Source organism: Gracilinanus agilis, chromosome 2 (genome assembly GCF_016433145.1).
Source record: "Gracilinanus agilis isolate LMUSP501 chromosome 2, AgileGrace, whole genome shotgun sequence".
Taxonomy (NCBI): domain Eukaryota; kingdom Metazoa; phylum Chordata; class Mammalia; order Didelphimorphia; family Didelphidae; genus Gracilinanus; species Gracilinanus agilis.
Genome location: NC_058131.1, coordinates 588602147 through 588626810, shown reverse-complemented (window position 1 = coordinate 588626810; position 24664 = coordinate 588602147).

Sequence of the window (24664 nt, the reverse complement as noted above, 5' to 3'; positions counted from 1 at the left end):
TAAAAACTTCTACAGGAATTTAGAAATAAAAGGGTGGTAGCATAAACAAATTATGCCCAAGCTAGACATAGAGAACATTACAAGATCTACAATAGAGAACATAGACCACATTAGATTAAGAAGGGATTGCAAAAACAAAGAAATGGCTGAACAAGTTGTGGTATAAAATTGTAACAGAATATTGTGCCATAAGAAATGATGAATGTGATGGACACCAAAAATCCTAGATTGACATATAAAGTTTATAAAGTGAATTCAGCAAAACCAGAAACCATGCATAGTAAGAGCAATAATGTATGATGATCAAGGAATTGCTTAACTGTTATCATCAATGGAAGAGGCCAAGACAATTCTAAGAGAAACTCATCAGGAAAAAGTCTATCACCAAAAAGACACTGACAGAGTCTGAATATAGATTGAAGAAAACCATTTTTCACTTTAATTCCTTCCTGGGATTTTTTTTTCTTATATAAGTGATGCCTCTTCTTTTAAAATACAATGAATGTGGAGATACATTTTGCATAATAGCACATGTATATCCCATATCATATTACCTTTTGTCTCAGGGAGGGGCCAGTGTAGGGAGAGGAAGGGAAAAAGCATGGATCACGATATGTCAAAATTATCCTTTAAGATATCTACATGTATTTGAGGAAGATATGAAATAAAACCTACAGGAAGCCTTCCCCTTAATTCCAGGGCCCTCTCTCTTTTGGTTATCTCCTATTAATCCTGTATAAAACTTGATATATGTGTATAACTGTATATACACATATGTGAAATGTGTGTTTATAAAACTGTTTGAATGTTTTCTTTCTCATTAAATTATAAGCTCCTTAATGGCAAGGACTTTCTTTTTATATACCCGGGTCTTAGCACATTGCATGTATAGAGATTAAATTCATGGTTGGACTAAATATAAGAGAATGTGGTCGCCGATTAAAAAAAAAATACAGCTCAAGTCAAAATGACTCATTACCAGCTGTATTTATAAAAAGAGAGAAAGAGCGAAAGTAGATAAATACATAAAAGAGGGTAGAGTAAAATATCTAACCCAACACACTAAATATTTGCCCTGGCCCCTGGCTCAAAGCAGGCAGCGCTAATTAGCCCTCTGCCAAAGGACCCTCAACCAGAGCATCTGGTGGTGAATATCCACGTGGCCTCCTCCAAGACAGGGAGGCCTCTCAGGAAACTAATATCTCCAAAAGGCAGAAAAGGAATCAGCTTTACTCTCACCCAAGCAGTGGCTCCTAAAGGAGAAGATCCAAGAGCAGTCTTACCAGAGTCCCTGTTCCTCCAAGGTTCAGATTCATCCTGAAGAACTCCTGTCAGGAATTTTTGACCTCTTTTAAAGACCTTTTTTTAACATCCCTTCCTTTCCCTTCCTCCACTTTACAGGAACCAAATGCAGTCTTTAAATTTGCTTATCACTGCCTAGGGAGCAGTCAGGTGCTTCTGGAGGTATAAACCACTTTAGTAAGTGGCTTGTGAACTTCCTATACTTAACATTAAGTATGGGTGTCTTCGATTTTTTGTTGATTAAATTTACAAGTAAGAAGGGGAGAGTTAATCCCACCTTCCCACATGGAACAAAATAGGAATTTAATGTTTATTGACTCATTTAAAAATGCAATATGGTTGTGAAATAGTCAATTTTTCATATATCATGGAATCAAAACACCTATTCTGAATCAAATAAATTTGACAAAAAATAACTTTAAAAAACAACTAATCAAACTGATTTCAGAAAAAGTTGGAAAGACCTACATGAACTGGTGCAGAGTGAATTAAGTAGAACCAGGAGAGCACTACACAGTAACAGCAATATTGTACAATGATCACCTATGAAAGACTTAAATTAGCTATTCCAAAGCAATTTACTATAGTTATAACAATGACTCAGGACATTTCTGAAGGACTTATGCCAAAGAATGCTATTTATTTACAGAGAAAGAACTGTTGGAGTCAGAATGCAGATGAAAGCATTATATATAATTTATATGTTAGTTTATTAAGTTTTTATTTGGGTATTTTAGTTTTGTATATGTATTCTCTTATAACAACTATCAGTAGGAAAGTATGTTTTGTATGATCATATATTTATAATGCAAATCAAATTGATTACCATTTCTGGGAGGGGAAGGGAAAGAAGGGTTGGAGACAATTTCAAATATAACTTCAGGAAACATGTTGAAATTTATTACATGTAATTAGGAAAATATAATGTATTTTAAAAAAACTAAACAACAGTAATAAAATATAGTACAGGGAGTCCAAAATTTGTGTAAAACATGTACTTACATGAAATTTCCCTGTTTCTATTGATAATAATAACCATCCCAGTTACCCAAGCTTAAGTATTTTATTCTTTATTCTTTCAGTTGCTATTTCTTGCTGATCCAACTCTGTTTTACCCTCCCTTTTATCTTCCTTTTCCTTCCCACTGCATCAGCTTTAGTTCAAGCTTTTATCATTTCTCACTTGAGCTGTTATGTCTGCTAGTCTTCAGTCTCTACTTTAATCTATTCTTCACAAAGCAAGGTGCATTTTAAAAAATGATATATCATCTACTCCTAGGCTTGCTCCTTCTCTACTTTTACCACTCATACTCAGAGGTTAGTGTGCCCAGAAGAGTGTTTGCTTAACTTTGGTTCTAGAGATAACCCCAATTAATTCAACAAAAGTCTTTGCTTAACTATAATGTTACAAGTGAGGAGAACCAGGACAACAATGTATACAGTAACAGAAATGTTATATGATTACCATGTTACAAAATCATGTTTTACATGTTACAGAATCATGATTATATTACAAATGTTACAACACACTCCTCTAACTCCAGAGCATAGTCTTCAAAAATATATACTATATTCATGGAGAAGAAAGGAGAAGCACTTAAAACATAATAACAGAATATAAACAGGCAAGGAAACTCAAAATAATGGAACTAGAGCCTCAAAGCTAACCCCACTGTGTCTTCTTTTTCTGAAACTGTATAACCTTCTTTTTCAGTGTTGTATTTGGGATAAATGAACGCTTCTACTGTTAGGTTAAACTATTCTGCTGCTGTTGTGCCCAGAGAATTATCCCCATAAATGAGTCTGAACCTACAATGCAAAATGCAAAGGGACTTATTGTCTTAGTTTAAACGAAGGGTCTCACATAGAAAGGCTGATGTGTGACCCTGAGCTGTGCTTGAGCTGTTTTTCTTTTTAACTTTTTTTTAACCCTTAACTTCTGTGTATTGGCTCATAGGTGGAAGAGTGGTAAGGGTGGGCAATGGGGGTTAAGTTCCTTGCCCAGGGTCACACAGCTGGGAAGTGTCTGAGGCCGGATTTGAACCTAGGACCTCCCGTCTCTAGGCCTGACTCTCAATCCACTGACCTAACCAACTACCCCCTTCAGCTGGGTTTTTATAGAGTGGTAGGCAGCAGGGGGTGGGATAGGGGGATGTCTTCAAGGTGGGCAGTCCAGCAGGGGAGAGATCTGGAAGGTCGGCGGTCCTTCAGATAAGAGGGGGGAGGTCTGGAAGGAAGGAATTCCTTCAGGTAAGGGGGAGAGGTCTGGAAACCAAAGGTTTGTAAGTTAGGAATTGCTACAGACAAGCCTGTTTCATTATAATGTTATACAGGGGACTGGATTTTTAATTCTGACTCTTTCTAGGTTCCATACTGCTAGGCTGGACTATTTCAGTCCTTTATTAGACTAATCCCTAATAGTACATTGGAACTAAAGGATTCTCACTCCAAGACTAATTCTATCCCCTGCACCATATAGCTGACAGAATATCATTGGAATTTTTTTATTAGATAAAAGACTTGCTTAATGATTTTTTCCATTTAAAAAAATGTTTTCAGTTACATGAAGAATTTTTGATGATTGTTTTTTTTGACATTTTAAAAATCAGATTTTCTCCCTTTCTGTCTTCCCCCTTCCCCAAGGTGATGAATAGTCTGATATAGTTTATATTCATACTTTCATATACATATTTCAAAATTGCTCATGTCACAATAGAAGACACAAATCACACACATAGAAATCTCATGAAGGAAACATGACAGAAGATGGCATGCTTTGACCTGGACTCAGACTCCAATGGTTCCGTCTTTGCCTGAGAATAGCATTTTCATCATGAGTCCCTTGTGGTTATCCTAGAGATCTGCTTTGCTGATAATGGTTTATATCTTCAAAATTGATAATCACATAATACTTCTGTTAATGTATACCTTGTTGTCCTGGTTTTCCTCACTTTGCATCAATTCATATAAATCTTTCCAGGTTTTTCTGAACTCATCCTGCTCATTGTTCCTTGTGATGTCACTATTACATTTTGTTCATCCATTCCCCAAGAAATGGACACACACCCCCCTCAAACCCCAGTCTCCAATTCTTTATGACTACAAAAAATGCTGCTAAAAACATTTTGGTACAGGTAGATTTTTTCCCCCTTATTTCTGATCTCCTTGGGATACAGACCTTATAGATGTATTGCTGAGTCAAAGGGTATGCATACTGATGTGACCCTTTGAGCCTGGATCCATATTGCTCTCCAGAATGGTTGTATCTTTTCACAGTTCTACCAACAATGTATTACTGTCCAAATTTTTCCACATCCCATCCAGCATTTGTCACTTTCCTTTTTGGTCATATTAGTGAGTTGGAGAGGTTTGAGTTGGTATCTCAAAGTTATTTTAATTTACATTTCTCTAATCAATAGAGATTTGGAGCATTTTTTTATATAACTATAAATAGTTTCATATGACTATGAATTTCTTCATCTGATTATTGCCTATTTATATCCCTTAGTCATTTGCCTGTTGGTAAATGCTTTGAATTCTTATGAATACATGAATCTATATATTTGAAAAATGAAACTTTTCTCAAAGACCTTTGGTATAAACATTTTCCGCAAATTTGTTGTTTCCCTTTTAATCTTGGTTGCATTGGATTTATTTGCACAAACTTTTTTTTACATTAATATAATCAAAATTATCATTTCTTTTCCTAGTTTGGTCATATATTTTTCATTTATCCATAAGTCTGACAGGTAAACTTTTCCATATTTCCTTATTTGTTTCTCATATGACCCTTTATTTCTAGATCATATATCACTTTGGCTTTATCCTGGTGTATACTGTGAATTATTGGTCTATATCAGTGGTTCCCAAACTTTTTTGTCCTACCGCCCCCTTTCCAGAAAAAAATATCACTTAGCCACCTGGAAATTAATTTTTTTTTTAATTTTAATAGCAATTAATAGGAAAGATAAATGCACCTGTGGCCATCACAGCTCCTCTGGATCGCTGTAGCACCCACCAGGGGGTGGTAGCGCCCACTTTGGGAATCACTGGTCTATATCAATTCTCTGCCATACTGCTTTTCAGTTTTATTGACAGTTTTTGTCAAATAGTAAGTTCTTTCCCCAAAAGCTTGGATCTTTAGGTTTTTTGAACACTAAGTTGCTATGGACATTAACTGCCATATGTCGATTACCTAATCTATTCCAATGATATTTCTTAGTCAGTACCTGATTGTTTTAATGATTACCACTTTATAGTACAATTTTAGATCTTGTACAGTCATATGTCCTTTCTTCATTTTTTAAAAATGAGTTCCCTTAATATTCTTGGCCTTTTATTCTTCCAGATGAATTTTGTTTTGTTTTGTTTTCCAGGTAGTTTGGCATGGCATCAAATAGGCGAATTAATATAGGCAGAATTGTCATTCTTAATATATCGGCTCAGCCAATCCATGAGCATTTAATGTTTTTTCATTTGCTTAGGTATAATTATATTTGTGTCAATAGTGTTTTGATGTGTTTATATAGTTACTGGGTTTGTTTTGGTAGGTATACCCCCGGGTATTTTATATTGGCTAGAATTATTGTGAATGCAATTTCCTTTACTGTCTCTTGCTGGTAGATTTTTTTGATAGCAAATAGAAATGCTGATAATGTCTATGGGTTTATTTTATATCCTAAAACTTTTGCATAGTTGTTAATTATTTCTATTAGTTTTTTGATTGATTCTCTAGGTATACCATAATATCATCTATAGAATGATGTTTGTTTCTTCATTGCCTAATCTAATGCCTTACATTTCTTTTTCTGTTCTTGCTATAGTGAGCATTTCTGTTACAATATTAAATAAGAGTGGTGATAATGGGCACCCTTGATTTACCTCTGATATTATTGGGAAGTGTTTTAGTTTGTCCCATTTAGAGATAATACTTGCTGATGGCTTTAGATAGATGTCATTTATTACTTTAAAGAAGGTTCCCTTCATTCAAATGTTTTCAAATGTTTTTATAAAGAATACATGTTGAATTTTCTCAAATGTTTTTTCTGCATCTAATGAAATAATTACATGGTTTTTATTGTGTTTTTTTAATTGATATGATCAATTATGCTGATGCCTTTCCTAATATTAAACCATGGCTGCACTCCTGGTATAAAACCTGCCTGATCATAGTATATGATTCTTGTCAAATAATGTTATTATCTCTTTGCTAGTATTTTATTTAAAATTTTTGCATCAATATTAGGGAGATTGGTATATAATTTTATTTTTCTGTTTTAACTCTTCTTGATTTACATATAAATGCATATTTGTGTCATAAATAGAATTGGAAGGATTCCTTCTTCCTCTATTTTTCTAAATAGCTTATATAGTACTGGTATTAGTAGTTCTTTGAATGTTTGATAGAATTTACTTGGGAATCCATCTGACCCTGGGGCCTTTTTTTTAGGGAGTTCTTTGATGGTTTTTTCAGTTTCTTTTTCTTTGATGTGGTTGTTTGAGAATTCTACTTCCTCTTTTGTTAATCTGGGTAATTTATATTTTTGTAAGTATTTCTCCATTTTACTTAGGTCAGATTTATTAGCATATAGTTGGTCAAAACTTTTAATAATTGCTTTAATTCAGTCTTCATTGTTTGTGATTTCAGCTTTTTCATTTTTGATATTAGTAATACTTTTTTTTCTTTCTTTTCAGGCTAACCAATGGTTTATCTGTTGTTTTTTCCATTAAACTGACTCATTTTCTTTATTATTTCAATGTTTTTTCCCCTTAAATTTTAATAATCTCTCCCTTGTTTTTCAGGATGTCCAATTTAGTATTTAATTGGAGATTTTTAACTTGTTCTTTTTTTCTAGTATTTTTAGTTCCATGCCCAATTCATTGATCTACTTTTTCTCTATTTTATTGATCTAAGCATTTATTGTGCTTAATATGTTTTTGTTAGAACTAAGTAATTTCCTGTTGTCTATGTATATCAAGTGATTAATAAGATATTTTGTTTTGATACCAACTTCAATTTGGAAGTTGCATAAGGTTCTGTTTTAGAAAGATGGCAGCAGATTTAAGAATAGGCTAAAACATAATAAGCTTCAACTATTTCCCTGAAAAATGTCACTTTTTATATTAATTGTCCTTGACATTATTTTATTGTTAAGAAGGTGTGTTTAAATAAGCAGTTGGCCTAGATAAAAAAGGGAGTTTTCATGGGATGGAAGTATATTATGAGTCAGTACTGTGGTATGGCATCTAGCAAAGTTAATGGAAGCTTGGGCTGCATTAAGACAGGCATAGCTTCTAGGAAAGGAACACAACATAGTACTACTATGGTTTTCTCTGGATCTCATCTAGAATATTTTTTTTATTGAGCTACAGTTTAAGAAGACAATTGGTGAGCTAGAGAATGCCAAGTGGACTAGGACCAGCATAGTAAAGGATTCACAATCTGTGATCTCTGAGAATTGATTGACTTGAACTGAGTGTGTAGCCTAGAGAACAGGCATTTCAGTGATGATGTAATAGCTATCTTGTATTTTATTAGTTGTCATGTGTCAAAAAGGATAGGCATGTTTTGTTTGACCCTAGAAGGCAGAGCTAAGAGCAATGGGGTGGGTGTTAAAAAGAAGTATATTTAGGGGGCAACTAGTTGGCTCAGTGGATTGAGAGCCAGGAGGCCCTGGGTTCAAATCTGACCTCCAAGACATTTCCTAGTTGTGTAAACCTGGGCAAGTCACTTAACCCCCCATTGCTTAGCCCTTACCACTCTTCTGCCTTGGAAGCAATACATAGTATTAATTCCAAGACAGAAGGTAACGGTTTTTTTTTAAAGAAGCATATTTAAATCATTTAAGAAGAAAACTTTCATAGTAATTTAAACTTTTGAATTATGTAAGGGGATACCTCATGAAGTGATGAATTCTCTTTCCTTGGAAAGGAGGCAGATGGTGGCACACTAGACAGAATGCTAGACCGAAAGTCAGAAAGATCTTCCTTCAAATCCAGCTTTAGATATTTATTATCTATGTAACCCATGACAAATCACTTAACCTCTGCTTTTCTCAGTTTCTTCAAATACTAAATAAGCATGAAAGTAGCATTTACCTAACAGCGTCATTGGGTTTAGAATTAATGTGCAAGATTTTTTGTTTGTTTGTTTTATGAATTCCATACACTAGCTTGCAATACATTGCTGTGTTACTTGGAACTCAAGATACTATTGAAAAATTATAGAATCCTTGTCTATAATGGGTAAGATAAGTCTCTAATTTTGTTACCATATAAAATGGGATAGCACATAATTTAAATATTCATGTTTACTGTCCATTTTGAGCACATTTATGATTCTTCCTCTATATCAGGTTGTCATTGCCATATTTTAGCCAAATTGGACTCCTTTCTACATCTTTCTCTAGTTTTATATTTGCCTTTCTCCATGTTTTTTTTTTAATTTTTTTGTTTAAACCCTTGTACTTCGGTGTATTGTCTCATAGGTGGAAGATTGGTAAGGGTGGGCAATGGGGGTCAAGTGACTTGCCCTGGGTCACACAGCTGGGAAGTGGCTGAGGCCGGGTTTGAACGTAGGACCTCCTGTCTCTAGGCCTGACTCTCACTCCACTGAGCTATCCAGCTGTCCCCGCTCCATGTTTTTACTCACAGTGTCCCTTATTCATGGAAGATGGTTTCACTCAAACCATATTTGCCTATTGAGATTTCTTCCTTCATTCAAGTCCAGACTCAGGTGCTACTGCCTCAACTAAGCCTTATTTTCTTCTTACTGGATGAAAAAAATCTCTTGTCCATCAAACTTTACATGGCATTTTGAATTTTTCCTTTTCTCTTAGTATATTCTGATTTCTATTATTATTATTTGTGAATATCTCACATATATAACAAACACACACACACAACACACACACACACGCACACCCCATAATACTATAAGAGCTTTGAAAATAGGAAGTAACATTTTATTTTATCTTCCAAGCTCCATCAGTGGGCACCATATTTTATATGTTATAGACATTTTTTGAAATATTTGTTAACCCATTGCTTGTGATATAGCTACATGAGTCAGACAAAAGGTAATTTATACATCAATATATTAATTCCATCACTTTTTGTGGTAGCAAAGACCTAGATGCTAATTATATATCCATCAATTGAGAAATGACTAAACGAATTTTAGCATATAAATAAAGGGGAAATTACTATACTATGTAAAATTATAAATATGAAGAAATCAGAGAAGCAATCTAAGATTTGTAAACTATAAAAAGTAAAGTCAATAGAGCTAGGAAAATATTTAATATATATTTGTATATAATGCATATATACACAGAAAACCTGATACATATACCCAGAAGGAAACAGAATGTGTAATTATAATGACAAAGCATGAGCTGAGGGAAGAATAACCCTTAACCCTTCTTTGCAGAACAAAACCATGGGTGAGGCTCTCTGTATATAACCAAGGTTCAATTAATATATTGGTTAGTTTTGCTGAACAGCATTTTAAAATTTTCTTTCAATTTCTTTGTCACAATGAATGGCTTATTGGGTGTAGGGATACATATGAAAATAAAAGTAGTAGAAAAAAATTTAAAATTTAAGCCTTAAATATGAACTGAATTAATTTGATGGAAATAGATATTCACTCCTTCAGTAGTCCTTTTGTAATCAAAGATATTAAAACCGTCTGGATATATATATATGTATATATATATATATATATATATATATATATATATATATATATATATATATATATAACCATTCTGAAAGTTCAATTGGCACTGATGGAGCCAAGATTTTCAGTCTGATATTTCTTCTGGCTTTTGTCTTTTGGGAAAATATGACTGACAGCACTTACATCACACAACAATCTCAGAGATAATCTGTTGTAGACAAAGTATAACACTGACATGAATCAAAGAAATGTGGCTTTCTGACAGTGGGACCTTTACTTCAATATCATTGAAAAAAGCAATGAATTTATGTATAATTATATCATTTTTTCTTTCTTCCACTCCTTCTGGATTTTGCAATAAATAAAGGAACTTCTTTATTCACCTGTCTGTTGTCAATTAATGATGCCTCATTAAGCAAATCACTTGGAACGCTGATGAGGTTTTATCCAACATAGAGGCCAGGTCAATCAATTGTCCTCAGACCTGTGGATCTTCATTGGACAGTGAAAGGTTAGCCCAGTTCTGGGAGGCCTCTATCATGTCAGCAAAAATTAGCAAGAAGTTGGCTAAGTTGTCAATAGAGCACAGAGACAATTAGTTAATGATTAGAAAGCCAGCATTTAGGGAATTGATAAGAGAATGAGTCATCTTTGGTAAATTTGCATGTACAAAATCTATATCCTAGATTTTTTCTAAAGTACACTAGAGAGAAAAATAAGATGAAAATAAAATCAAATAACATAAAGATTTATGGGAAGAGTCTTACAAACTTAAAAATCCAAGCTCACAGTTGAGCTTTGAGAAATTTAAAGTAATATTGGTCAGATATGTTTAATTTCAAAGTGGTATTGTTGTCCCTATCCTCATGACACAGATATTAATTTACTTATGGGAGAGGCCACCTGAAACTGAATGAAAATACCCCGAATGGTTCAAATAGTATTCAAATTAGGAAGAAGTAAAACATTTCAGGATAAAGAAACTAGGTGTTTTATAATTCAATATTAGAACAAGAATGTTATGTAAAGAATCAAATTATTGGAAGCATTGTATATTTCAGCTTCTTCAACTAAAGAAATCTTCTTACCAGAATAGTGGCTGATATGACTAAAAAATGCAATTGTTTTATATATATATATATACACTTGTACATATATATGGCATTCACTGAAAGCTAAAGCAAAGGCAAGTAACAGATGAATGAAAAGGTTATTAAAGTGATTTTCAAAGGATCAGCAATGCTAAAGCTCAAAATACTTAAAAATGAAGAATAAGGATGATTCCTGAAGAAGAAATTATAACATAGGGCAATAGAGAGAACATGGCTCTACTTAGTTAATTTTTTGTTTATTATTTTAATATATAATTTAATATATTTTAATATATAAATATATGATTTACATATTTATATTTATGATCATAAAATTAATTATTATTTTAATATTTTTGTTCCAGATTATAGTACAATTTTAAATATTAATTTCATTCTATTTCATAATTCATGTTCTCTCTCTCACTCCTACCTCCCCAAGGAAGCATATGATGTAGGTTGTACATATATTATCATATACCTATTTCCATGCCTTTTCCTTTGGTGGAAGAAGATACATATTGCGTATACTCCCCCAAAAAACTTCATGTTGTAGATAATGTAAAAATGATATGTTTTGATTTGCATTCATACTCTAACTGTTTCTTCCATCGTTGTGGTTATCTTTTTTGTCATGAATCTCTTGGAGTTATCCTAGATCCTTGCCTTGTTGATAATACACAGTCATTCAAAATTGGTCATCATGTATTATTACGGTTACTATGTACAACATTCTCCTGGTTCTTTTCAATTCACTTTGCATCACTTCATATAAGTATTTCCAAATCTTTCTTGTGATCGTCTTGTTTGTCATTTCTTATGGTCCAATAGTATTACATTACAAGCATATACCACAACTTATTCAGTCATTACTTAACTGATGGACTTCACTTCAGTTTCCAATTCTCTGCCACCATAAAAATACGTGCTGTAAATAATATTGTACCAATAGGTTCTTTTCCTCTCTCTTTAATCTCTTTGAGATACAGACATAGTAGTGGTATTTCTGGGTGAAAGGATATGTAAAGTTTGATGGCTATTTGAGTATTGTTCTGGATTGCTCTCTAGAATAGTTGTATCAATTTATAACTCCACCAGTTATTTATTAGTGTCCTGCTTTTTCCACACTCCTCCAGCATTTATGGAAGATAAATGTTAAAGACAATAAAGTGAGCTTTAAATAAATATTTCTTGGAAGGCATGGAATGATAACAGAGAGAGGAAGCAGAAATACATATCCATTTTGTTTCTATGTTCACTATCAAGCTGAACAATCTTCCAAGAGTTAACAGAGATTGAACATTCAAGATAAGTGAGATGTTGGTAAGAAAGTAGCAGCAAGCTACCTTTAATAGAGTTCAAGTCATCAGGCTAGGATGAAGTACAAAAATGACTGAGTTCTGATTAATGATCTTAACTAATTTTGTATGTCCCTCCATCTTTTCCTCCTTTTTATCCTTTTTATCTTCTTTCACTTTCAATATTCATAGTTTTTCCCTTCTGTATACCTGCCTCCCTGAGTTCCCCCTCCCTTTTGCTTATCCCTCCTTTTTTTGTTCCCTCTTCCTTGTTTGCTTTCCTATTGAGTACAATAGATTTCTATATCCGAGTGTGAATGTTTTTCACACTTTGTGCCAATTCCAAGGAGAGTAAAATTCAAGTATTTCCTGCCACCATCATCTTCTCTTCCACCATATTGATTCTTATATACCCCATCATGTGAAATATAATACCCACAACTTTCCTTTTCTCTTTTCCCAGAATATTCCTCTTTCTTATCACTTGATTTTTTGAATATTTGCCTATTATTCTCAACTTATTCCATGCATGCTCCGTTTATTTATATTTCCATTCATTGTCCTATTAGTGATGAAGTTCTTAAGTATCTTCAGTATCTTAAGCATTCCAAGTACTTTAGGTGTCTTAGATACTTCAATAGATATCTTGAACATCTTAGTGATCACCTTACTAGTAATGAAATCCGTTTAACCTCATTGTTTCCCTTAATTATATTAATATATCTTAAGTACCTTAAATATATTTTATACAATAAGTATCTTAATTATCTTATTTATCACTTTCCCAAACAAAGAATATAATCAGTTTAAAATTGTTGTTTACTTAGATTTCTTTAAGTATATTGCATACTTTAGATATCTCTTGTACTATAGAGATTTTAAGTATTCAGGTTACCACTTTCTCAGGATATGACTAGTTTAAAACCCACCAATTCCTTTGTTGTTGTTGTTGTTGTTGTTGTTGTTGTTGTTGTTTTTAATTTTAAACCCTTAACTTCTGTGTATTGACTTATAGGTCGAAGATTGGTAAGGGTAGGCAATGGGGGTCAAGTGACTTGCCCAGGGTCACACAGCTGGGAAGTGTCTGAGACCAGATTTGAACCTAGGACCTCCTGTCTCTAGGACTGGCTCTCAATCCAATGAGCTACCCAGCTGCCCTGTTGTTGTTGTTTTTTAATTAACCTTTTTATGCTTCTTTTCAGTGTTGTATTTGGTCATCAAGTTTTCTCTTTAGCTCTGACAATTTCATCAAGAATGCCTGGAATTGTTCCATTTTACTAAATGTCAATTTCTTCCTCTAGAATATTGTAATCAGTTTTGTTTTGTAGATAAATTTTGGTTGTAGACCTAGAATTTCTGCCTTGCACAATACCATATTCCTTGTATTTCAATAGTTTAATGTAGAAACTTCTAGGTCTTGTGTAATCCTGATTTTTTTGAAATGTATTCTTCTAGCTGCTTTTAGTATTTTCTCCTTGGCTTAGAAGTTCTGGAATTTGGCTATATAGCCTTGGGATTTTTTAATTTGGAATGTCTAAAATAATCTGTGTATTCTTTTCATTTTTTTTGTTTTTATTTAGAATATTTCCCCATGGTTACATGATTCATGTTCTTTCAGGTTCCCCCACAACAACCCTTCCCCATAGCCAACACACAATTCCACTGGGTTTTACATGTGTCATTGATCAAGACCTATTTCCATATTATTGATAGTTGCACTAGGTATAATGCAGGTTTTAGCATTGCCATTTTTGGCTTAGGCAATCCTGTCAGTTGCCCTATATGGAATGTTGATGGTGGCATGGGCCATGTGCCAGGTGCCAACTGGCAGTTGAAATGAGACTATAAAAGACCCTGGAAACCCAATCCTGGGTTCTGTTTCCCCCTGACTTCATCCTGATCATTCAACTACCCCCCTTTTCCCTGGGACCCTGGGTTGAGGGAGGAGAACGTGGTTAGGAAATTAGGATAGTTTAGATTTTAGGACCAATCTTCACACCAGCTTAACAATATCTATTATCAACATCAACTAAATTAGTCAGTAGATCTGATCAATTTCTTGACCAAAGACCACTTAGCTCTGACCAAGGGCAGTCAGCCCTCAGACTACTAAGACCTTCTTAGGACATTTGCCAGCTTCAGCCAGCCAAACCATACCAACAGTTTAGCAAAACCAAACCCTCTTTCCTATGTTTTGTTCCTTCCCCAGTTGTTAATAAATCCCATAGCCTTCAACCAGAGAATCCTGTGGTTATTTCTTACCACCAAAGGTTAAGGAGGACAAGAAACAAGGAGAGAATTTTAAACTGTTAAGGTTGAATGAAACTCCATTGCTGAGGGCAGGAAGCACAAACATCCACTTCCTGCCAGTCTGCCATCATCCAATAGGAGGCAGATTTCTCAGCAGGGAGGGGCCAGCTGCCTGACTTCTTAAAGGAGCCTAGCACTTAGCAGTGAGGTTCACTGGGCACTCAGCTTTCTGGGTTTGGATTTGAACTTAAAGCTAGTTCATTCCCAACTGAGTTTGCTCACTCCTTTATAACAATCAAATCCAACCTTCTGCTAGTGGATATTTTTTAAAGACTGGGCAAGGGAGAGCATATGTCTCTAGCAAGCTGCACAGAGAATAATGATATTTCTGTGGCAGAAGACCAAGAATGGGTAGACATAATGCAAATGTGCAAAGAGATTTATGGGACAGTTGAGGATGACTACAGAGGGGTTCTGCTTTCATATTCCACTACAAAAGGCTTGGATGTGGAGCGAAGTGACCATGCAGGAATTTGCAGTGACTTGTCTCCAGAAGCATTGCAATCTTGTTTGGAGTCATCAAAATCTCAAACTCCTGTCTTTATTCCAAGTTTAAAATAACAGATTAGCTTGGATAAAGAAGAAAATGACAGGGATTTACAATGTGTTCAGGAAGGAATATTATTTGTAACCCTAAAGGAGTCATTTCCCAATGTGCTACACCATTCTCTTGCTTTAGACATGAAACGCCAAGATGAGGTTAGAGAGCCAGCCAAACAGAATGTTGAGAGAGGCTTTCAATAAACCACTGGTGTAGAGGGTTATCTATGGGACCTTTCAGTGTCTATTTTGCACTCTTTTTCAAAAACATCATGTCAGTTTTCTTGGATAATTTCTTGTAATATGACATCAAGATTCCTATTTGTCTCTGATTTTTCAGGAAGACCAGTGATTCTCAAATTGTCTCTTCTAGACCTGTTTTCTTTGTCTATCATCTTGTCAGTGAGATATTTCATGTTTCCTTCTATTTTGTCAGTCTTTTGACTCTCCTTTATTAATTCTTGCTGTCTTGTGAAATCATTGGCTTCTCCTTGCCCAATTCTTGTCTTTAAAGACTGGTTTTCAACTGCAATATTTTGGTTTTCCTTTTCAGTCTGGTCTATCTGGCTCTTCATGGCTTCTAGCTGGTCATTTCTGGTCTTCAATTTGCCTATCATTTAATTTGATTTCTGAACCTTGATTTCCAATTGGGAAAATTGTGTACCTTTTAAACCGTTATTTTCTTTTTGAAACTATTTCCCACTTTTCTTGCCAAATCTCTTCCACCTTTCTTATGATCTCAGATTTGAAGTCTTAAAGAGCTTGTGACCAATTTTCAATTTTTTGGGAGAGTTTGGATGTGTTTACTCATTTGTCCTCCTCTTGTGTCTTCTCTGTGCTCTGAATTTTTTCTCTGTAAAAATTATCCATAGTCAGTGCTTTTCTCTTCTTCCTTTTGGTGGTTAGTATTTCTTGATCATTGCTATTCATCACTGTGCTAGTTTTTGTTTCTATCAGAAGTCTGAGTGAAGAGGGCAGGCTCTCTGTGTATGGAGTTATGGAGTAGTTTTTTGCCTGAGGCTATTTTTTGAGTCTGCATGGTTTCTGCTGTGTGTCACCCCTCTCCCCTCTCTGCACCCTAGGTATATACTCTTCAGCCTCCTGGGGTTTCAAATCTAGATGCTCTCAGGGGTGCTCTTAGCTAGCTGCCAAGAGCTTAGAGGTTGCCCCACACTGCTCTAATTCTTGTACATTGGCTCCAACTCTAGCTTGCTTTAATTCTGGTGCACTGGCTGTGGCTCTGGCACTGTAGGTGGAGTGGGGGAGGGTTGATCTTCTTACATTTTGGTGGGAGCTAATTCACCCCCTTATAGCATGGAAATGCCCAAATCCCATGTACCTTCAATGCTGTGCCCTATTGTGGAGTCCCTCCATTCATCTGAACTTGTTCTTTTTTGTTCTTTTGAGGTATCATATATTGGTCGATGGTGGAGAGAGTAAGAGAGTTGCAACTACTCTGCAGCCATCTTAACCTGGAAGTCCTATTCTTTTCATTTCTATTTGACCTTCTTGTTCAAGAACATCAGGTCAGTTTTTTCTGATAATTGCTTTCAATATGGTGTCCAGTTTCTGTTTTCTTTTTTAATCATGATTTTCAGGAAATCCAGTGATTCTTAAACTAGCTCTCTTAAATCAATTTTCCAGATCAGTTTTTTTCCAATGATAGATTTCAAATTTTCTTTTTTCCCCATTCTTTTGAATTTAAATTATGGTTTCCTGCCATCTCGTGTAGCTTTTAGCTTTCAATTGTCCAATTCTAACTTTTAGGAGCCATTTTGTTTTGAGGCCTTGAACTTCCTTTCTTAACAAGTTATTTTACTGTTTGAGGGCACTCTGTTTCCTTTCTTAGTAAGTTTCATCTTCAGTAAGTTTTTTTGTTCTGAACTGTTGGTTTCTTTCTATCATTTTCTTTTCTAATTTTCTTCTAAGTTTCTAATAATTTGATTTTCTATCATTTCTGGAGCTTTTTCAGGGTTCCTTTTTAGTTTGATATATTTTCATAGTTTCATTTGAGGCTTCACATATTCTCATTTTTTATTCATATCCTCTTCTGAGCTTATATTTTAGCCATCTCTTGTTGAAATATTTTTGAGCCTCAGGCTTTTTTCTCTGTCCTTTGCTCTCTGAGGTGATTTTTCCTTTGATTTTTGCCTATATGGTGAACTTTAGTTTCATTATGGGGTGGAAGGAGTACTATCCTGAAGTTATATTATGCCTAGGATCAGTTCAGTTACCTTGGTCTTGTGTGAAAGTTTGCAACTGTTCAGTTCAGCTGGTTTGAATTGGGTTCTTCCCATTCTCATTGAGGCTAGACCTTGTCAGGCTGAGTTCCTACCACTGTTGCTTTTTTCCACTCTTACTCTGCTGATGATGGACCAACCTGTCTCTGCTCTTTCCCCTTCTGCTTGTACTGTATCATGTCTGAATTCTGTTGAAGATTGTTCAGCACTATCTCCTCATATACCAATGAGAAGAGTTTCCTTTGCTATCTCTCCACATTGTTCTCCTCTACTCAATTCTTACTTTGTTTCAGTTTTCACTAACAAGTTGTCTTCGGAAATGTAAGTTTGGAATAAAAATGTTTATTTTGGAAGGTTAAAGCCGAAAACCATTAAAGAAAATATAAGAAAGTCCCTAGCTTATGTAGATGAGACTTTAAAAGGCTCACAACAAAATATATTCCAAGAAAAACAAAAGTATATCATTATTTTATCAATGTTTTTCAATGACCTTTAAGAAATTGTAGAGAATGGAAAAGATGTCACAGTAGTGTTGGCACATACATTCAATTATTTTTCCATATCTTATCAATATTTTTGCTCTTGTCCAGTCATTTTAAAGTTGTAAACAACTCTTCATGACCACATTTTGGCTTTTATTTGCAAAGATACTAGAGTAGTTTGCATTTTCTTTCTCCAGATAATTTTATAGATGAAGAATTGAGGCAAACAGAGCTATGTGACTTGCCCAGGGTCACACAGCTTTAAGGATCTGAGGCCAGATTTGAATTCAGGAAGAGAATCTTCCCGACTCTGAATATGGCATTCTATCTATTATATCAATTAGCTGACCTCATCAATTATACCTTTGCACTATACCTCACATATGTTCCCTTCTTTCCATTCACAGAATCAGTACCCTTATTCAGGTAACTAACCAGTCTCTTGAACTATATTAGTCTTCTTGATTTTTCTGCTGCCCATCTCTCTCATCTCCAAACCATCTTCAGTATATCTGCCAAAATTATATTTCTGTAGCATAGCACTGATCATGTAATTCACTCAAGAAATTCTATTATCTTTCTTCCTTTTATCTCTGAGATAAATTGAGACTTGTATATTTGACTTTTACAGACCTTCAGTCTGGATCCAGTTTACCTTTCTAAGATCTTTGTGCATTACTGTCTTTTACAATACATTGCATTATATTCAAATTGGTCAGTTTGCTTTTAGTGAACATAATATTCCATCTACCCTACCTTTGTATAAAACATCCCTCAAGATTAAAATGCATTCCCTTCTCACCTGTCTCAGAGAATTCATAGCTTCCTTCAAGGTTCACTTAAGTGCTACATTCAACAGTGCTTCCTGATATCTTGTTTTCAATCCCTACTAAATAGATTTCTCCTACCCTAAAATGTAATCTCCATGAGAGGATGGACTACTTTTTTCTAACCTAAGCATCCTCAAAGACTAGAAAAATGTGTTCTGCTTTATAAGCACAATATATTTGTTGTATTTAATGTGTCCCTAACTTTCCAGAGTGACAGAGCAAGAGAGAGACAGAGAGCAAATATTCTTGACATAGTAAAAAATGTAGCTTCGAATCTTATCTTATTTTCAAGATAATCATGGACAGGTTCACTGATTTCTCTGAAACTGTTTCCTCATAAGTGATCATAAGTGATTATATAACAATTCTGTCATAATGTTATGAGGAACAAATGTGATAATGTATGCATTTTGCCAAATTTTAGAGAATAATTTCTATTACTAAGATACATTATTCAAGCAGCAAGACAGTAAGATTGACTTTTATGCCTGACAAATATATAAAACACATTATCAGAGCCACAGTTTGTGAATTCTTAGAAGAATGCTCATCATTAAAGGATAATATGAGTTCACAAAGACTGAGTCATGCTATGGAAAGATTTACATGAGATAATGCAAAGTGAAATAAGGAAAACCAGTTATTCCACTGAATAGAATAATGCAAAAGGGAACCACAGCTAGAAAACAATGAAAATTTAATCCTTAGAAATTACATTAAGCAACTTGATCCCAAATAAGAGGTATAAGAAGGCATCATCTAATACATGTTCTTAAATAAGAGTAGTGAATGATATCAACATAGAAAAAGCTTCTTAGTGTAATCTAAAAAAGGCCATACTTGGCCTAGTTGCATTTAATATTTTAAAAAATGATTTGAATGAAAGTATAGATTTATCAAGTCTGGAGAGTAATATCTTGGAATAGACAGTATGTTTCTTGTTAAAATTTGGCTCTAAAAATACCCCTTTTAATTAACTGGAATATAACAAGACAAAAGGTAATAAACATTTTTACTAGATGGAATAATATCTGTCTTATCCTTGCATTCAGAAGTCATATATAAATAAAGGGTATAATGGCAAAGCAAGGCATGTATCTTTTTGCATAGATTTTGGAGTTTTGATGGTTAGCAAGATTCAGATGTGTTAATAAAATGTCAAAGAAGCCAAAAAAAGTTAATGTGATCTTAGGTAGTATTAGTAAAAGCTTGTTGTCTGTAAGGAAAGTAATAAAACTATCACTGTCAGAAAAACTTCCCTTTATATATTTTGGGGTTTTGGTTCTATGAGATCATTCTCTTACAAAAAATGAATATTATAGAAATATGTTTTGCATGAAAATACATTGAATTGCTTGTAAGCTAAGGGACTTTGGAAAACTTATATGGAAATTTGTCATTAAAACAAACAAATAAATAAATAAAGGTGGACATACACAAGTAATGCTGCAAATTAAAAAAAAATCTTCCCTTGTCAGACTATATGTATAATATGATATCCAATTAGTTACTTTATTTTAGGAATGGCACTGGTGGTAAAATTACAGATTGTCTGAAGAAAAGAAGATTTGGTAGAGGGAGGACAAGCAGGGGGCTTCTAATATCTGAAGGAATATCTTGTTAAAGATGAATTAGTGTTTTACTGGGTACCGGAAAGCAGAAGAAAAAGCAAAACATGGTTGCAAAGAGTTACATTTAAGCTTCCTATTAGAAGAAAATGCTAAAAATGATAAATATTTAAAAGTGATACAGTATTTCTCAGGAGACAATCATTTCCTCATTATTGGAGGTCTTCTTATGGAAGACAGATGATCATTTGTCCACATTGCTACAGACAAGATACTTATTTACATATAGCTTAGAATACAAGATCTTCAGCCTTTGAAATCCTATAATTAAAGCATATGCTTCAGTAATTCAGGTAACTTCATATTTAATGACTTAAACCTTGTTTAGACTTTGTCTACAAAAATGGTATTAAACTCAAATAGAACGTTATTGTTGTTCATCTGTTTTTGAAGAGGCCCAATGACAACATAATGTAATATCTTGACTTGGTCATGAATTGAACTCAAGTGAGACAGTTGCATCAAACCATCAACCTCACCGTCTCTTCCACAGGCATTGGAGTCAAAAAGCAAGATAAAAATCAAGGTGGCTGGCAATGCCTAGGGTGCAGTGGATGACCTGGCCATATTATCTGTCTGACCAAACCTTAAGCACTCCATGGTACCTATTTCAGCTGTCTTCATGCCTATTGGAACAAATTATTCTATCTTATTCCAGTGGGGCAAGTCTTCACATGCTTGTGGTAGACATCTCCCTAATACACTTAAGGTTTGAGGCCTATCAATTAAACTCAACTTTATTTTGACAATATGCCCAAAGTAGGTTATTTAACTGTAAATAAGGATGGTTGTTTGCCACAAATTGACTTAGAGAAAACATATTAACATTATCTATGTTCTATTTTTTTTTAATTTTCCTAAATAAATTTTAATGTGCTTCAAGCCCCACTCTGCAAAGTTGTAGACCAAATGTGCTTTTGACACCTCTAATCTACACAAAAACAAAATAACAGGTCAATTCAGTCTATTCTTGAAATTAGACAATTGAATGAAAGACTCAAATCTATTCAGCCTGTAGATCTCTATCATATTATTATAATGTCACTTGTGTTTTGCATTAATAATCTGCCATGGTTTCTGATTCCCTTTGAGCAACAAAACCATGCTGTTAGAATTCTAAGAGAAGGAATTGACAAATTAAAATGTTCAAGCGCCGATTTTCTGGGTAAAAGAATAAAATTCACTACTTGGATCCGGTATCTTTAGGATTTCAAATAAAAGTTTTGTGCCAATCAAGGACTGACTGAAAATTTCAATACTAAATATAAAACAATTGCTTCCCTTGAGGGATTGTTTAGTTTCTTGGGTGAGAACAAGATTGAATTAAAGTCAAAATACATGGAGAAATATTTTTTATAAATAACTTGACTAAATACTATGTCAAGAAATTGATCCATATCTTATTTCAGTGCCTTTTGGGGAATGAACTGTGAGTGAACTTCAGCTGTCTTAATCAGAATTTTACCAAGAGAAAAATACATGTTCAAAATTTTATAATCTAATTATAGCATAACGGCAGCTGATTTATACCAGTTGAGAGATTTTATTTTCCCACCCCCTCTTCTTGAGTTCAGAGAAGTTTTTGATACTCAAAAGTGGGCTTAGAAATATTTTCAAATATTTTCTTTTATAGTATTCGGCATTGCCAGGATTTATTTTTGGCTTCCTTAGGTTTCTCTGTTTCTTTGAAAGAGGACTACCATGGGCTCAGGGGCTCACAGTTGAATTGTCCACCATTATTAACACCCCCTTAATAAGAGGAATCCACTTCACTGGGTAACAAGAGAAATCCTTGGCTTCCAAGAAGAGCCTTAAGAAGATGTATCCTATATATGTGATGCTGTAGGTTATCTTCTGACCCACTTGCCTTCCTATTGATGTGTAGATACTCAGCTTTGTATGGCAGCTGCTTTGACACACAAGCATCCAATTATGTTCAATATCGCTACAGGGGCCAGCACCTTTGCTTTTACTCCCTGGGCTTGGATTTCCTATGTTTCAAAAGGAAAATGTTTAAAAGGAAAAGGGAAGTTTTGCTGATGGGTGACTCCTTCCTCCATTTCCCCCCTCAAACTAGAGTAAATTAAGTTCTGACCAAGATGACCTTGAGTGATGAGGATGAATATGAATAGATGAAAAGTTTTCTACTTCAAAAATAAGGAGGAACAATGTGCTTTATTTAAACTGACTGATCAAGAAAAACAAAACCCTATAATAAAAAATAGCATCATATAGGAAAAGTAATTTATTGACAATAGATTTTTTTTATTGTATAGACATGACCAAAGTTGTGTACCTCAAATTGTTGATGAATTGTGTTTTGATATTTTCCAATAAATACTGAAAACACATTCTGATACAAACTACCTTTTCCTTGAAACAATAAGTTTTCCAACTCTTAACCCCAAAGAAAGACTGTACAATTTACATTTTTATAATATGACACAAATATAGAACTTGATTTTATTTTCCTCTTTCTAGTAACATTATTTACATTGTTATAGTTGTTGTGTGTATTGTTCTCATGATTCTAATGTCTATACTTTGCATTTCTCTTAATTCTTTATATTGATCATTCCATACATGGCAGAGAAGGCAGGATGGTTTAGTGACTAAGGAGCTGGTCTCAGAGACAGAAAGACCTGGGTTAATCATTATGTAAATATTTTGCTTTCAAGTTTTTTGAAGTAAAAAATAATGTAGCTATGAACATTTTGTACAAATAAGTTTTTTTTTCTTGTTCTGAAAATCTTTCTTGGTTCACAGTTAGTACAATCTCTGGCTCATAGGATATTATTTATAATAATTTTTTCTTGAATGTTTCAAAATTTTTTCTAGAGTAATAGAATAAGTTCTCAGAAGCAGTAGCAGTAAATTGGTATTGCTGTCTTTCTTCAGCCCCCCACAATGAGTTTCTTCATCTTCACTAGTCTAAAGGGCATAAGGTAATACCTTAAGGTTGTTTTAATTTACATTTTTCTAATTATCAGCACTTTTGAATACTTTAAAATAGTTCTGTTTACATTTCTAATAAAATATGTACATATAAATAGTTATTTATGGGTTTATGGTCTAATTATTTGATGATTGATTTGGGATTTTAGGTTTTATCAGAGACACTAAATGCAGAGATTTCTAACAGTCCATATTGTTTCTTCCTACTCAGGCTGCGTAAATTTTATTTGTGCAAGAGGTTTTTGACTGCATGTAATTGAAGTGATTTAATCTCTTCTAATGTTTTCTATTTGGTGACTGGTATTCCTATTAGACTTTACTGGACATGTCAGTTTTATGATTTTTTAAATCAATTTTTAAAAAGCAAATATGAAAACTGAATTAGCTTTTAATTAATAATTTGATTAAAATTCAAATCAACTTTAAAAATCAGTTTGATGTAGTAAATATAAACCAATTTGAATATAGACAAAATGTTCATATATTTATTTAAATGCATATGTATATCTGTCAACACTGTATATATGACATAAATATCACATTTATGCATATAGATGAATCATGTCTATATTATATACATTTACACATTTTTTACCTAAAAGGTGAAGTCTAAAAAGATTTCCAACATTGCCTCCCATTAAAAATCATTAAAGGTATACTTTAAAGAAACTTCAATTTTCTATTTAACAAAACTCTGAATATTCATGTTTATGAATGCATCATAGCCTGGTTTAAGCTATTTTTGAGTCTTCCAAAAGGGTACAGAAAAGTGCAAGAAAGCTTAAGGGAAGATTTAATAGTTCCCAGTGGGTTCAGGTTACCATAACAAAAAAAATAACTCTGATTTAAAACCACAAATTCAGGTGTGATTATAAATTACATAGTAAATTATAGTGGGAAAAAGGAATGAATAACTATCCAAAGGCTTGCAAGAACCTTAGTCTGTTCTTAAGAGCTTTAAATCATTTAATTTTGCTTCTTTCAGTTTTGCAGGGAACTTGGGCCAAAATTATGGTATTTTGCTAAAGACTTTACAAATAGTCCATAGGCAAGTTTTTATTTGTTTATATGGTCTGGTCAACCTTAACTCCTAGATAATCATAAAGTTAAGTACATTGTGATATACATTAACTTTCTTTTAAGATTCTCAAAACTCCTGCTGATGAATCTTCCTAATTATTATAGTAATATACAGTTTCAAATTGGGTACTTGGAATGGTGGGAAGGGATGTCATTAACTCCATTATATGGTTATCATCTTAGTTCATTGATATCTCTATAAAATCTGAGTTAATGTTCCACTGAT